Source organism: Ursus americanus, chromosome 2 (genome assembly GCF_024610735.1).
Source record: "Ursus americanus isolate L20-20 chromosome 2, mUrsAme1.1.p, whole genome shotgun sequence".
NCBI classification, from domain to species: Eukaryota; Metazoa; Chordata; class Mammalia; order Carnivora; family Ursidae; genus Ursus; species Ursus americanus.
Genome location: NC_142128.1, coordinates 19801018 through 19814422, shown reverse-complemented (window position 1 = coordinate 19814422; position 13405 = coordinate 19801018). Strand labels below are relative to the sequence as shown.

Genomic DNA, 13405 nt, shown 5'->3' with positions numbered 1-13405 from the left:
GGCGCTGGGAGCCGCGGCCACGCATGCGCCGCCCGCGAACGCGCGCCGCGGGGTCCGGGGAGGCTTCCTCGCGGGCGAGGGGCTGGGGGAGAGGGCTGCGTGGTGGACTCTCGCGAGAGCGCGCAGCGCAGCGACTCGCCGCTGAGGGACTTTAGGAATGAGGTGGGGTGCGGAGAAGCTTCGCGGGGCGGAGGGACACAGTCGGAGGCCGACCAGACATTTTGCGGGAGAAGATGGCACAGTGTGGAAAAGGAGAGTAGGAGGCTTCCCTCAGCCGTGGAGTCTGGGAGGCGGGGAGACGTCTCTGAGGTGAAGAACACTAGTGGGGAGGCGGCGCAAAGGCCTTTCTGCAGCGGAAAAGGGAGAGGGAGAGGGGACTCCTTTACCTGGCGGAGGGGTCTGTCGCAGAGGGCTCGGACGTGCTCGAGGCACCCTCTGAGGACGGCGACAGTAGCGCACTGCTGTTCTCGCTGAGGGGCTCGGGCCCCGGTGTCCCCCTGCGGGAGCACCTGACCGACCCCGTCCCGTCCCCTAGGGGCGGCGCGGGGCCGCCCCATCCGTCCCCCAGGTGAGAACACTTGGGGCGGTACGGGGGTGCCCTGTTGGTTCCCCCCTGTGGGGGAGCATCTAGGGCGGTCCCACCCAGGCCCCCAAGGGCGGCGCGGGGGCGCTCCATCAGTCTCCCGCTGCGGGAGCACCTGGGTGGCCCCGTCCCGTCCCCAGGGGAGGCGCAGGGACGCCCCGTCTGTCTCCCAATGTGGGAGCACCCGGGGCAGCCCCATCCAGGTCCCCAGAGGCGGCGTGAGGGCGCCCCGGCTGTTCCCCACCCTCCTCTGCGGGAGCACATGTGTTTGGCTGCATCCCCTACCCCAGGGCGGGCTCGTGGACACCCCGTCGTCGTCTGGGGGCCCTACTGCCCCTAGCTCTGTGGAAGTTGATACTGGCTGAATGTGAACCAAGGGGGGTCTTGGCCCAGAGTCCCCGCTCCTCCCTCCCCACCCTCCACTGTGGTTGCTAGGAGGATCTGTCCTCGCCTCCCAACTTCTGTGAAACTCAGAGCGTCGCATGCCCGCCCACCCACCCATCCCTTTATTGATGAGGTGCCAGGCAGTGTTTTAGGCACTTAGCATACATCAGTGGGCAAAACAAGAATCCCCGTTCTAGGAGTAGGTGGCCTATTAGAAAAGAAAGCTAGTGACTTTTCTTTCTCAGCAGAAGTCTTAGTTAAAACTCAGTCTACAAATTCTAGCAGCCCAAAGCTAGGAGTATCGTTTATGTGACAGGCATTAGGTGACGCAGGGTCAGAGAGAATCTGTCGGGAACCTAGTGTATGCCAGGGGTTGTCTTTGAATAGTTCATTTTTCTTTCTCATTAGTATTTTTTGAGCATCTATTTTTTTGCCAGTCATGATGATAGGTGGTGAGCAAAAGCAGGATCCATGCCACTGTTGCACTTCCAAGTCTGCTGGGAGGGGCAGGCATTAATCAAATAATCAAATAAACTAAGGTATAATTGTAACTGCAACAGGTACTACCAAGAAGAGGAACGTGGTGGGAGGATCTACATATATTGGAGGGATTTGACCTAGTCAGGAGGTCTGGGTAGGTTTCTTTGAAGAAGTATGGCTAAGAATGAAATCCCAAAGAGCCGTAAGAGCTGGTTAGGCAATGTCTAGTCCTCACAGAAGTCCTAGAAAGCAGATATAATTGCCTTCACTTTACAGTTGAGAACATTGAGATCTCAGTGAGGTGACATAACCACCCAAGGTAACTTCAGGTTAGTGGCAACTCAGGATTCAGATTCCGGTAAGGAAAGGGTCTTTTATGTGCTTATTGGGAGAGGCAAGTGTCACAAGCAGCTCAGGGACATTGGAGAGCAAGGGTCACAAACTCACAAGACTAGAGAGCTCAGGCAGCTAACATAAATGAGTGAAGTAGGCAGAGTATAAGACAGTAGGGAATGGTGGGGACTGCAGCAAGACAGAGGACAGCTTTTCTGCCTAGGTGAAACAGCCAGGTGGAGTTCACACACTTGGCAAATACGTTTATTTGTTTTCCCCGCCAGAATGTTAGCTCAATGAAGCAGGACTTTTTTTTTTTTTTTTTTAAGCCACATATGCTGGGTGCTTAAGCAGTGTTTCACAGAGTAGGCACTCAACCTCATCTGCTGCCTATAGCCTCTGAGCAGTTCTTGCCATGTGTGTACAGTTTCACAGATTTTGAAGCACTTTTACATTCCTTTTCTCATTTTATTCCCCACCCTCTCTGTTGGCTCCTTATTTGCTTCTGACATGACTGTTGCAGTGAAAAGTCCTTATGCCCCCCCCCAAATATTCAGGTGTGTCTTCCTTTTGTACCTCTCCACCCTCTTCATATGTAAGCTCTTCTCCATCCTTCCTAATGTGCTTGGCATTGTATCTTGGTTCCCTCTACTTGTCTAGCACATTTTATATTTAAACAGTGTTGTTTTGTTTTGTTTTGTTTTTGTATTTGTTCTGATTTAGTACATTAGTGTATTGATCTTGGGCCGACCATCACAACCACATCCCACACTCAGCCTCAATCCCTGCAACTCTAGGCCACCCCAGCTGCTTCTTGTCAGGAGTGGTGCATGAAAGTTTCATTTCTTAGAAACTGCTCTCCTGAAACATCTTGGTCCTCAACAAAGTGACCATCTGTAGACACCTGAACTTACTGTTCCATCACATGGACTTCCAAAAGACAAAATCTCATCTGCATGGGAAAGTTATAGCCTAACCTCCTCGAAGTTCCTTTTGGAGCACGGGATACTGGGGCTTGTTCATTATCTCTCAGATATAGGATCATAAGATCTTTAGGAGTTGTTTGTTTTTAGTTTAGTTTTGTTTTTGTTTGGTGGCCTCTCAGTAACACACACCAGTATTTTTTTTTTAAGTAGGCTCCATGCTCAGTGTGGAGCCCAATGTGAGGCTTGAATTCACCACGGTGAGATAAAGAAGATCTGAGCTGAGGTCAACAGTCCAAGGCTTTCCCGACAGCCACCCAGGTGCCCCATCAAATATGAAAAAGTAGAATTAACTTTCATGTTCTCATCTTCCAGTTTTAGCAACAATTAGCAACTCATGGCCAATTTTGTCTTCCCTATATCTCTACCCACTCCCCAATCCTAAATATTTTGAAGCAAATCCCAGACATCACATTATTCATTTGTAACTCTCAGAATGTATTGCTAAAAGGGACTCCTGGTTTAAACATAACTTCAATACCATCAAATGCTTCCTATTAGCAAGAATTCCTTAATACCATCTTTTAAAAACATTTATTTTTTTTGAAAGGTGGTTTGTAAAGAAAAAAGGATCATAGATGCTGGATGGATAAAAAGAACAGATGTCCTCCACGTTTTCTAATTAGGTGTCTACTTTTACTTTGGAGCAAAAATGTTGGTGACTTGAGAAGAGCAGATTGTGGAAAAAATAGTGAATCAATGTAGGTCAATAAATCCAAAGTACGAAACAGACTGTACTACTTGGAGACATCTTGGAGGAGTGGTTATTTTCTTAAGATTCTGTCCTCTGAATTGACCCGGATCAAGAGTCAGTGTCTTCAAATGATCCCCAGAGGAATGTTCACACCAGTCTTTCCTTGGCAGTATATTTCATATCACAGCTGTCATTGCACAAGCTGCCCTAGAGTCACCTTTTACATGCCACTCCTCTGTCTATGGTTCTGACCCACAAGCCCTTTGGCCAGCAGCCATAAGGGTTATACCTTGTTCTAAATCCCATTAGCCAAAAGTAAGGGTACCATAAAAGTAAACATTAGCTGTACATTAAATAGTTCCAAGAAGTGCTATCTATGCCTATGCTAAGTTAAAAAAAAAAAAAATCCAAGCTAGAGAATTTCTTAGGAATGCCAGTTACCTCTCATTTCTGAAAATTTTATCCGTTTCTTTAAAAATTGAAAAGTGGACATGAAAAGTTTCAGTATATTGGTGTGCCTATTTTGGACACAGTATTTTCAAATATGATTTACTAATCAAGCCATAACTAGTTGAAATCGTTTTCCTTTTCACAAATTAAAATTCACCTCTCCCTCTGGTTCATTAATGATGGTCACATAACTGACAGAATAACAACTGTTAAAACGTTCCAGTTCCTTTCACTCCACTGAGCAATACCATAATGAAAAAATTTCAACTATATATGCATATATAGTAGCCAACAATTTTTTTCTGTATATCTATGAGACACCATGCTAGGCAGTAGTGGGATAAATATAAGACATAATCCTTTTACTCCAAGTATTAAGAGTAAAATGGGGAAAATCGGTCATAGAATTGTCATATATTAGATATAGTGTCCTTCTCCGTCTCTTATTACAGTCTTCGGTTTAAAATCAGTTTGTCTGGGGCGCCTGGATGGCTCAGTTGGTTAAGCGTCTGCCTTTGGCTCAGGTCATGACCCAGGGTCCTGGAATTGAGACCCATGTTGGGCTCCCTGCTCAGCAGGGAGTCTGCTTGTTCCTCTACCCCTCCCCCTGCTTGTTCTCTCTCTCATTCTCAAATAAGTAAATAAAATCTCTAAAAAATAGAATAAAAAAACTAGTTTGTCTGATATAAGGATGGCTACTCCAGCTTTCTTTTAATGTTCATTAGTGTGATAAATGGTTCTCCACCCCCTCACTTTCAATCTGGAGTTGTCTTTGGGTCTAAAAATGAGTCTCTTGTAAGCAGCATATTGATGGGTCTTGTTTTTTTATCCATTCTGATTCCCTATTCTTTTGATTGGAGCATGTAGTCCATTTACAATCAGAGTAATTCTAGAAAGATATGAAATTAGTGCCATTGTATTACCTGTAAAGTCACTGTTCCTGTAGATTGTCTCTGTTCCTTTCTGGTCTTTGTGACTTTTGGTCTCTTTCTGCTCAACGGTCCCTTTTAATATTTCTTGCAGAGCTGGTTTATTGTTCATGAATTCCTTTAGTTTTGTTTATCTTGGAGACTCTTTATCTCTCCTATTCTGAATGACAGCCTTGCTGGACAAAGTATTCTTGGCTGCGTATTTTTCCCATTTCGCATGTTGAATATATCATGCGAGTCCTTTCTGACCTGAGAGGTCTCTGTGGACAGGTCTGCTTCCAACCTTAGGTGTTGAATTGTCATATATTAGAGTAAATGTGGTAAAGGTATGTATGAAGGCCTCTGACATGATAACATCTCTGGCTACCAGGAAAAGCTTCATAGGGGGATCTTGAAGGATGTTTAGCAGGAGGGGAAAGAAAGGCATTCCAAAGAGAGGTAACATTATAAGCATGAGCGATATTTTCATGTAATGATACGAAGTTTAGCGTGCCATGAACTTACTATAGGGGAAGGAAGTGGTGGCAGATGAAGTTGTACAGACAGGTTGGAAGGAATTTGGACTTTATGATGAAGGCAATGCAAAGAAAATGCAATGCAAACAAAGCATTGCTACAAGAAAGTGAGGGCATCTCTCTGTCTCTAGGAAAAAGAATCCTTTCTCATTTAGACTCCTGGAAATAGTGTGCTAAGAGAACACTCAGCATACAGGGATTTGAGTAAGAGGATTTCTAGGGTCTATTTTTTTTTAATTCATCCACCCGTCCATTAAATACATATATAGAAGTTAATTATGTTTCAGGTGAAGTATTGAATACTGAAAACACAGTGGTAAAGGATAGACTTGATTCCTGCCTGGAGATTGGAGAAGGAGACAAATAATACACAAGTACACGTAAATAAACAGGATAATTTCAGGTTGTTGTAAATACTAGAAGTAAAATAAATAGGGAAATAGAACAGACAGTAACTAGGCAGGGGTTACTTTAGAAAGTTTGATCAGGGAAGAGATTCTAAGGTTTGATATTTGAGCTAGAATCTCAAGCATGAGAAGGATCCATATATGTGCAGAATCTGTGGAAGAGTCTTCCTGGGAAGGACAATAGCAAGAGTATGGAAAGGCCTGGAGGTGGGAAGTAGTGTGAAGTGTTCTACAAACTGAAAGGAGACCAGTGTGGCTGGAGCATAATGAGCAAGAGGAGGGAAGGGTCCAGAGTAAGGATAAGGGCAGGCAGGGGCCAGACCATGTTGAAAGAGCCTGGGGGGCCATGGTAAGGAGTATGTAATTGATTCTAAAAATTGTCATTTAGGGATTTAAAACGACTGAGTGACATGATTGGATGTATACTTTATCAAATCACACTGATATTGAGGGTGGGTTAGAGGGGGTTAAGAGTAAAGAAAAGTGGCCAGATACGGGCCTGTGGATTTACTTTTAGCAAGAGGTTGGTAATGGTTTGGACTTGGGTGTGACAACAGAGGTGGAGAGAAATCGGTGCATTCTACGTATTTTGAATGTAGAACTGTTAGGACTTGTCATAGCTTGGTTCTGGAGCATAAGAGAAAGGGAGGATCCTGAGTTTTTTATTTGAGCAACTTGGTTGATGGCAGTACAGTTTTTGATATGGGGAGACCTAGTGGGGTCCTGTTTGTTGGAGTGGAGTAGTGGTGAAAATTATTAATTCTGTTTTGGTGATTTTGAGGTCTCTATTAGATATGTCAGAGTCAAGTGGACAGTTGGGTATAACCTCAAGGGAGAGGTCAGAGGTGGAGATATAAATCTGGAAGTCATCAGCATATATTTAAAGCCATCAGATTTGATGAAAACATATAGGGAAAGAGCACAGATATAGAAGGGAAGAAAAGGAAGGCCCATACCTCGAGAACACCACGCCATCGTTGAGTAGACAGTTTATAGGTTGAATTGTGCCCCCCCATTCATATATTGAAGTCTTAACCCCCAGTACCTCAGAATATGACCTTATTTGGAAATATGGTCATTGCAGATGTATTTAGTTAAGATGAGGCCATGCTGGAGTAGGACATCTAATTCAATATGATTTGTGTCCTTGTAAAAAAGGGAAATTTGGAAATAGACACATGCACACAGGGAGAACTTCGTGTGAAGACAGGAGTTATGCTATCACCAGCCAAAGAACTACTGGAAGCTAGGAGAGATCCTTCCCTAGAGCTTTCAGAGGGAGCATGGACCTGCTGGCAGCTGATCTCAGGCTTCTGGCTTCCAGAGCTGTGAAATGATAAACTTCCGTTAAGCCACTCAGTTTGTGATGTTTTGTTATGGCAGCTCTAGAAAACACATAAGAAGACTGAGTAGAGATAACACGGATGTAAAAGGATAGACCACTAGAGTGTGGTGTCATGGCAGCCAAGGAAAGCAGGTGTTGCGAGAAGAAGGGAGTGGCCATTTTTATTAAAGGCTGTTGAAAGATTAAATAAGGGGAGAATAGGGGTGCCTTGGTGGCTTAGTTAGGTGTTGGACTTTTGATTTCGGCTCAGGTCATGATCTCAAGGTCGTGAGATCGAGCCCCACGTTGGGCTCTGTGCTCAGTGGGAAGTCTGTCTGAGATTCTCTCTTCCTCTCTCCCTGTCCTCCCCCCCCCATCTCTCTCTCTCTAAATTAAATAAATCTTTAAGAGGAAAATAGAGAAAGGACCGTTAGATTAGCTTTTGCAGTATATTGGGAGATTCTTGTTACTCCCACTTCTCATATTTGAGATATTCGATATTTACCTCTTGATGATTTTGATTATATTCAACTGCTAGAAGGGAGCGGTATGCTGCCAGTTAGAGTGAGCTGGTAGTTTTTCTTCTGGTTTGAATGTTTCCTTTCCTGGGAGTTGCAGGATGCTTGTGGCAATGTCCTGTGCCTTCCTCCTTTGTGTCCATAGTCACTGCTTTATTCTGTAGGAAAAGGTAGTTGCTGCCCACTCCCCCATGGCCTAAGAGTGTCAGTGGCTGAGTTCTCCAAATACTTTACCATTCACTACTCACTGCTTGCTAATTCTGAATTTGGACTTCCCCCACAACCACTCCCATCTTCACAGCCAATTCCCTCTTGCACATGTTTTCAGCTCTTCTTCTTCTGTTCAGAACTTATGGTCCATTGTGTACCTTTTCCTGATTTTCATCATTATTACATATTTATTCTCTAACAACAACTTTTCTTGGGTCATTTCCAGGAATTTGGACTAGGAGCAGAGATAGGCACTGGCATATGTTCTGACATCATAAGTCAGTCCTCTGATATGTTCCTTTTTTGTGGACTAATATTGATTCATCATCATGCCATGTTTGTGCTCATGGAGCACAGATGTCTTTTGGCTACCAGGGTCTAATCAGAGCTCAATGGCAAATCTCCTTAGACATTTCTTCTGAACTAGGCTATTTGAATCAATACCACTGGTGGTAGTTCCCAATAAATGTAGCCTTTATTGACTTAACAAATAATTTGCTAATTATTTACTGTATACAACACAGTTGGTGATATAGAGAAATACAATGTGTGGTCTCTGTTCTCAGTGAATGTATGATCTACTTGGGAAAAAGGCATTCACACGAAGGAGGTTAAATAGCATTGCATGAATGAAGCAACATGAAGACTTCATTGACCAGGGTGATTTCAGTTGCAAGCAAAGAAATCTAGCTTATTTTGTATTAAGTTAAAAAAAAAATACACCTCATGTATTCTAGTGTCTAGAACAGTGCCTGTCACACAGTAGGCCTTCTATTAATATTTGTTGAATGAATGAAGAGATCTTATTGTCTCATATAACTGAAATGTCTAGGAGATATTTATTTATTTTTTTTAAAAGATTTTATTTATTTATTCGACAGAGATAGAGACAGCCAGCAAGAGAGGGAACACAAGCAGGGGGAGTGGGAGAGGAAGAAGCAGGCTCATAGCGGAGGAGCCTGATGTGGGGCTCGATCCCATAACGCCGGGATCACGCCCTGAGCCGAAGGCAGACGCCTAACCGCTGTGCCACCCAGGCGCCCCTCTAGGAGATATTTAGGTTCAGGTATAGCTATATCCAGAGATCCAGATCATGTCCTTAGGCACCTTATTCCCTCCTTTTCTCTGCTCTGTTTTTTTCTGAAGTGGCCTAATTTTCAGGAGGTTTCTCTCCATTATATGGTGGCTGCTGGTCTTTTGCAAGAGAGTCATCCCTCCCCTTTTTTCAGTGGTTTCAGCAAAAATCCTGGAGCTGAAACTCATAGGGATGATTTAGATCATGTGCCCATCCCTGAACCAATCACTGTGACCAGGGGGATGGAATACTTGATTGCTCAGGCCTGAGTCACATGTGCATCCCTGGAGCTGAGCTTTTTGAGCCACAGGGACCAAGAATTTGGAAGGGCTTTTTTTATTACCCCAGAGAAAAATTGGGTAGGTGTTACTACCAGCAGAAGGAATGAAGGCTGCTATAGAGATAAAACTAATGGATGTTTGCTGTCCTACAAGGCCCTAGTTTAAGACATGTGGTAAGGCAGTATAGAATTCCACAATGTATTCCAGTATGTATTCAGTATTTATTATGATTGTATCAGGTAATGAGTATCAGTTCAGAGGGTTTGGAAGTGGTCAAAGCAAACCTTAAAGAGGAGACTGAAATTCAGTTATGCTTGAGGAGTGATCAAGAATTGGCTTGATAAGGAAAAGGAATTCCAGAGGTGAGTGGGAATAGAGTACATGCAGTAATGCAAAATCACTTGAGTGGGTAATTGGTGAAAGAGAGGGAGATTGGGGATGCCAGAATATAAAGATGACCTTGAAAGATACTGTGGGCTACCATAACTGCAAGCACACTTTAGGCAAAACATGCTTGAGCCAGCCTGTAGTGCAATCTCTGCTCTCATCTCTGATACCTGGGTAATAACCCTTCTGGCTTCTAACTAGCCTTTGTGTCTGGAGTTCTGAGAACACCTGTTATTGGTTCCAGTGCTTGTTTTTGATGCTGCTTCCCAGTTGTTAGCAAAGGCTGATGTCCACTTAAGCCCTTCTGTGACCAGCCCAGCTCACCCTTGGAGTTGACTGTGCCAGGTCTTTTCAGCCTAGGGCATGAAAATTTCACTGCAGACTTTTTCTTATTTTCGGAGTAAGCCAATGGAAGAGCTTGTTCCAACTGTGCCAAGCAGAAGAAAATCCCTTTACATCAAAAGTGCAACAAAAGCAAGTAGCAGCCACACCCCTCTTGGGTACCCCAACTATGCCTCTGTGAATCTGTAGAGAGACTCAACACTTTCCTGGGATATTCACCCAGCCAACCATGTACACGCAAACAAGGGGGTTCCCTGAAGGAAGGGAGTCCAAGTTGCTGTCTGTATAAAGTCAATATTTATTCAGTATTTATTATGAACCAGGTTCAATTTTAAGTTTATGCATGTATTAACTAATTTCCTTCTCATGCCAACCTTGGGAGGTAGATGCCATTATTATCTTTATTCACCAACAAGGAAACTGAGGCTCAGAGAAGTTAAGTAACATGCTCAAGGTGTCCTACTTACAGAGTGTAGGATCCTAGATTCAGATCCAGGTGGTCTGAATCCAGAGTCTGTGCCCTTCACCATCACTCTGTGCTGTGTCTAACTCTTTTCCTTTAACCCATAGTGACTGAAAAGGTGAATAAGTTCAGTTCATTATAGAAAGGACTTTAATGCTCCTCATAGCCAGTCAGGAAGAGATTCAGAGTCCAGAGGCTGCTACCAACATTTCCTTTCTGTTGTATGTGCATTACCTTTTAGACAGGCTAAGTTTGCCTTTCATGGGCACCAGCAAGTACCCTTTATCTTGATCTCCATCCCTCCATCCTTTTCCAACAAGAGCCACCAGCCTTATTGTGCACCTGCTCCTTTCATCTGTCCAGATAAGACCCATTTGCCTTGAAGTCTTACAATTTTTAGAGCAAGGCACTTAAAGACATCAAACCCTTATGGCTCATATTAATCAACTCTCATAGGATAGCTGATGCGTTATCACACTAAAGGACCCTCTTCATATCGGGGAGAAGTTGAGGAGGATGGACAGTGGAAATGAAGGGGCAGAGGATCCCATCTTGCCCCACTAGTGGATAGAGCAGGATAAAAAGGCTAAGTGATTAGGTAGAATGATAAGTTCTACACTTCCAAGACCAGAACTGTTGGTGGGGATATTATGAGAATTTCTTATAAGAAGTGTTGTAAACCTTCAGAGAGGCTTAAAAACAAATAATGGCAAACTATTACCTTGGCCAGATGTGTCTGAGTTTGGGGCCATAGACTGCCCACTTTACCCTGTTGGCCTAGGACTGAAATGGAGTCATCCTGTGTGAGTATGTGTAGGAAGGGCTGACAACTCCTCTCTCTGAGATAAACAAACTTCTCTCTCTCTCATCACTCAGTACATCTGCTTATATGGAAGACTGAGTATCAATCCTGGAACTCAGATCCTGATGTCAGAACCCCTGATTTTTCCCTTTACAAATACTGTCAAGTGGGGCCGGTTGTCCTTTGAACTGTCTTGTTTGGTTTTGAGGCCAGAGGCCCAGCTGCATCTTCATGTGCGTATCTGGTTCTGTGCCTATCTCTGGAGTTTGAGTAGAATCTAAGTAGCCACTTGACCACACCCAAACTGTGTGATCTGAGAATGGGCTAGTGGGTCATTTTCCAAGGGATGTGCTGTTCATACCAGTTCTCTGTGGTTGCTGGGAAGATAAGATATATGTGTGGAGCCGTTAGTGTACCAGCTTGCCATAAATAGAGTCTGCTTGAGAAAGTCTTGCCATAAGTAGAGTCTGCTTGAGAAAGAGGTCCACACCGAGGAAAGCAGGGCCCCCAAATGGGGAGGGTGTCATAGAGTTCCAAAGTCATTATTTGAGCATCTAGATCCAACAGCACCTGAGGTCAGAGTCCCTGGTCTTTAGTTTTTGAGCCACTCCATCTCCATTTCTTGCTTTGCTTAAGCCGCTTTGAATTAAATTTCTGTCACTAACAACCAAAACAGTTCTGACTAATATGCAAAGTAAGTATTTTACATGTTATCTCCGGTGACTTGGAAATTATCTCCATTTGACCCATGAGGAAAGGGCAGCTTGAAGGTTAGGGTTCTTTGTACAGATCTTACGGGTAGTCAGTGGAAGACCTAGGATTTGGTACAAGGTTGATCTTGAAACCAAAGAGAACGTTCTTTAACAGCAACCTTTGAAAATGTTTTCAGTTTTGGTTTCTCCAAGAAACACAAGCAACCTATGATTCCAAGTCTCCTTTGGAGATGCTCCGTGCCTGCTGCTCCGTTCCAGAATTGACTCAGCGAGTTGTCGGACTGACTCGAATTGTTGTTTATACAGTCTGTGAACTTGCAGTTTATGGTGTTTTGTAATTTTGTTTTCCCTGCCGTTTTGCTAATACGGCTTTGTGAGCAAACATAGCCTGTGATTTAAATTCACCACAGTAATGAAACGGGTGCGCACATACACGCAGGCACACATGCTTCTTCAGAACAGTCCGCAGCTTTCTGATTAATCACATGTGTAAAGTACAGTGTTTACAGGAAATCAGCAGGTGGCAATTAGCATCTTGGAAATTATCTGGGAAACACAACTGGAGCTGCCACTTCAGGAGGGAAACATGGCAGTAATCAGCAAAGTGACAAACCCCCTCGGAGCTGGGAATGAGCGGGGCTGGGAGCGGGGGGCTGCCAGGCACACAACAGCTGGTGGGGGCAGCCCGGTGTGGATCACAGACTGCTTGCCAGCCTCGTTCTTTTCCTCCCAACACTCAAGAAGCAAGTCTTTGGGTAGAAGTAGTTGAAATGAAATAGTTGCCTGGGAGGCAGACTGTCTCAGAACAACCTTTGAAAAACACTCACCACCACCACCACCATTCAGACCAAGGTCTGGGCACAAGCAGATGCTGGCACCACTGGACTGGTTGTTAAAGTAGAGAACTATTTCCATACCGGTGAGTAAACAGCTACTGTCTTGAGCCTGCCGAGTGGCATTCCACTGCTGCTTTCCCTGGGGAAACCTTTTACCTCTTCAGGAGCCAGTGACCAAAAGGTTAAAGCCTGAACCTGCTCTAGTGCTAAGTCCAGGGTCCATTATGGTGGGTCAGTGCCGGTGCTGTCTGATTGTTAAATATTTCATGTATCACCCCTCAGGAGTTTCAGTGACCACTGCAGAAGGCCGACACAGAGGATGGGCGTACTGGAAGGAGCAGGAAGTGAGAACAATGCCCGGTGCATTTTATACTCGAGGTGCTCTTCATCCATAATTGAAAAAATAGATATATTCAATATGTATATATATGCCTACATCTAATCCTCTAGATATCTATATCTATATCTATGCCTATGGTATAGCTATGACTGTACCATCTACATCTACATCTATCTATACCTATAATTTTCTGGGTATGAAGGGGCAGTGTAGCCACGTTGCATCATTTGCTAGCAATGTGACCTAGCAGTGAGAACAATGTTAACCATTGACTCTCCACGCTGGCTGCACGTTAGAATCACCTCTTGGAGCTTTTGCAAACTGCACATGCTTGGGCCCCCCCTGCAGAGATTCTG

The 13405-nt window shown here is 44.3% G+C and overlaps 1 protein-coding gene across 1 annotated transcript in view; it reads left to right on the top strand.

Moving 5' to 3' along the window:
- Positions 1-105: 105 nt before the first annotated feature.
- Positions 106-13405, top strand: part of LOC123778074 (uncharacterized) — a 316222-nt gene continuing 302922 nt past the window's right edge. Inside the window, exon 1 of the mRNA XM_087869408.1 lies at positions 106-309. The gene's annotated coding sequence lies outside the window, so the exon portion shown is untranslated. The remainder of the gene's footprint in view (positions 310-13405) is intronic.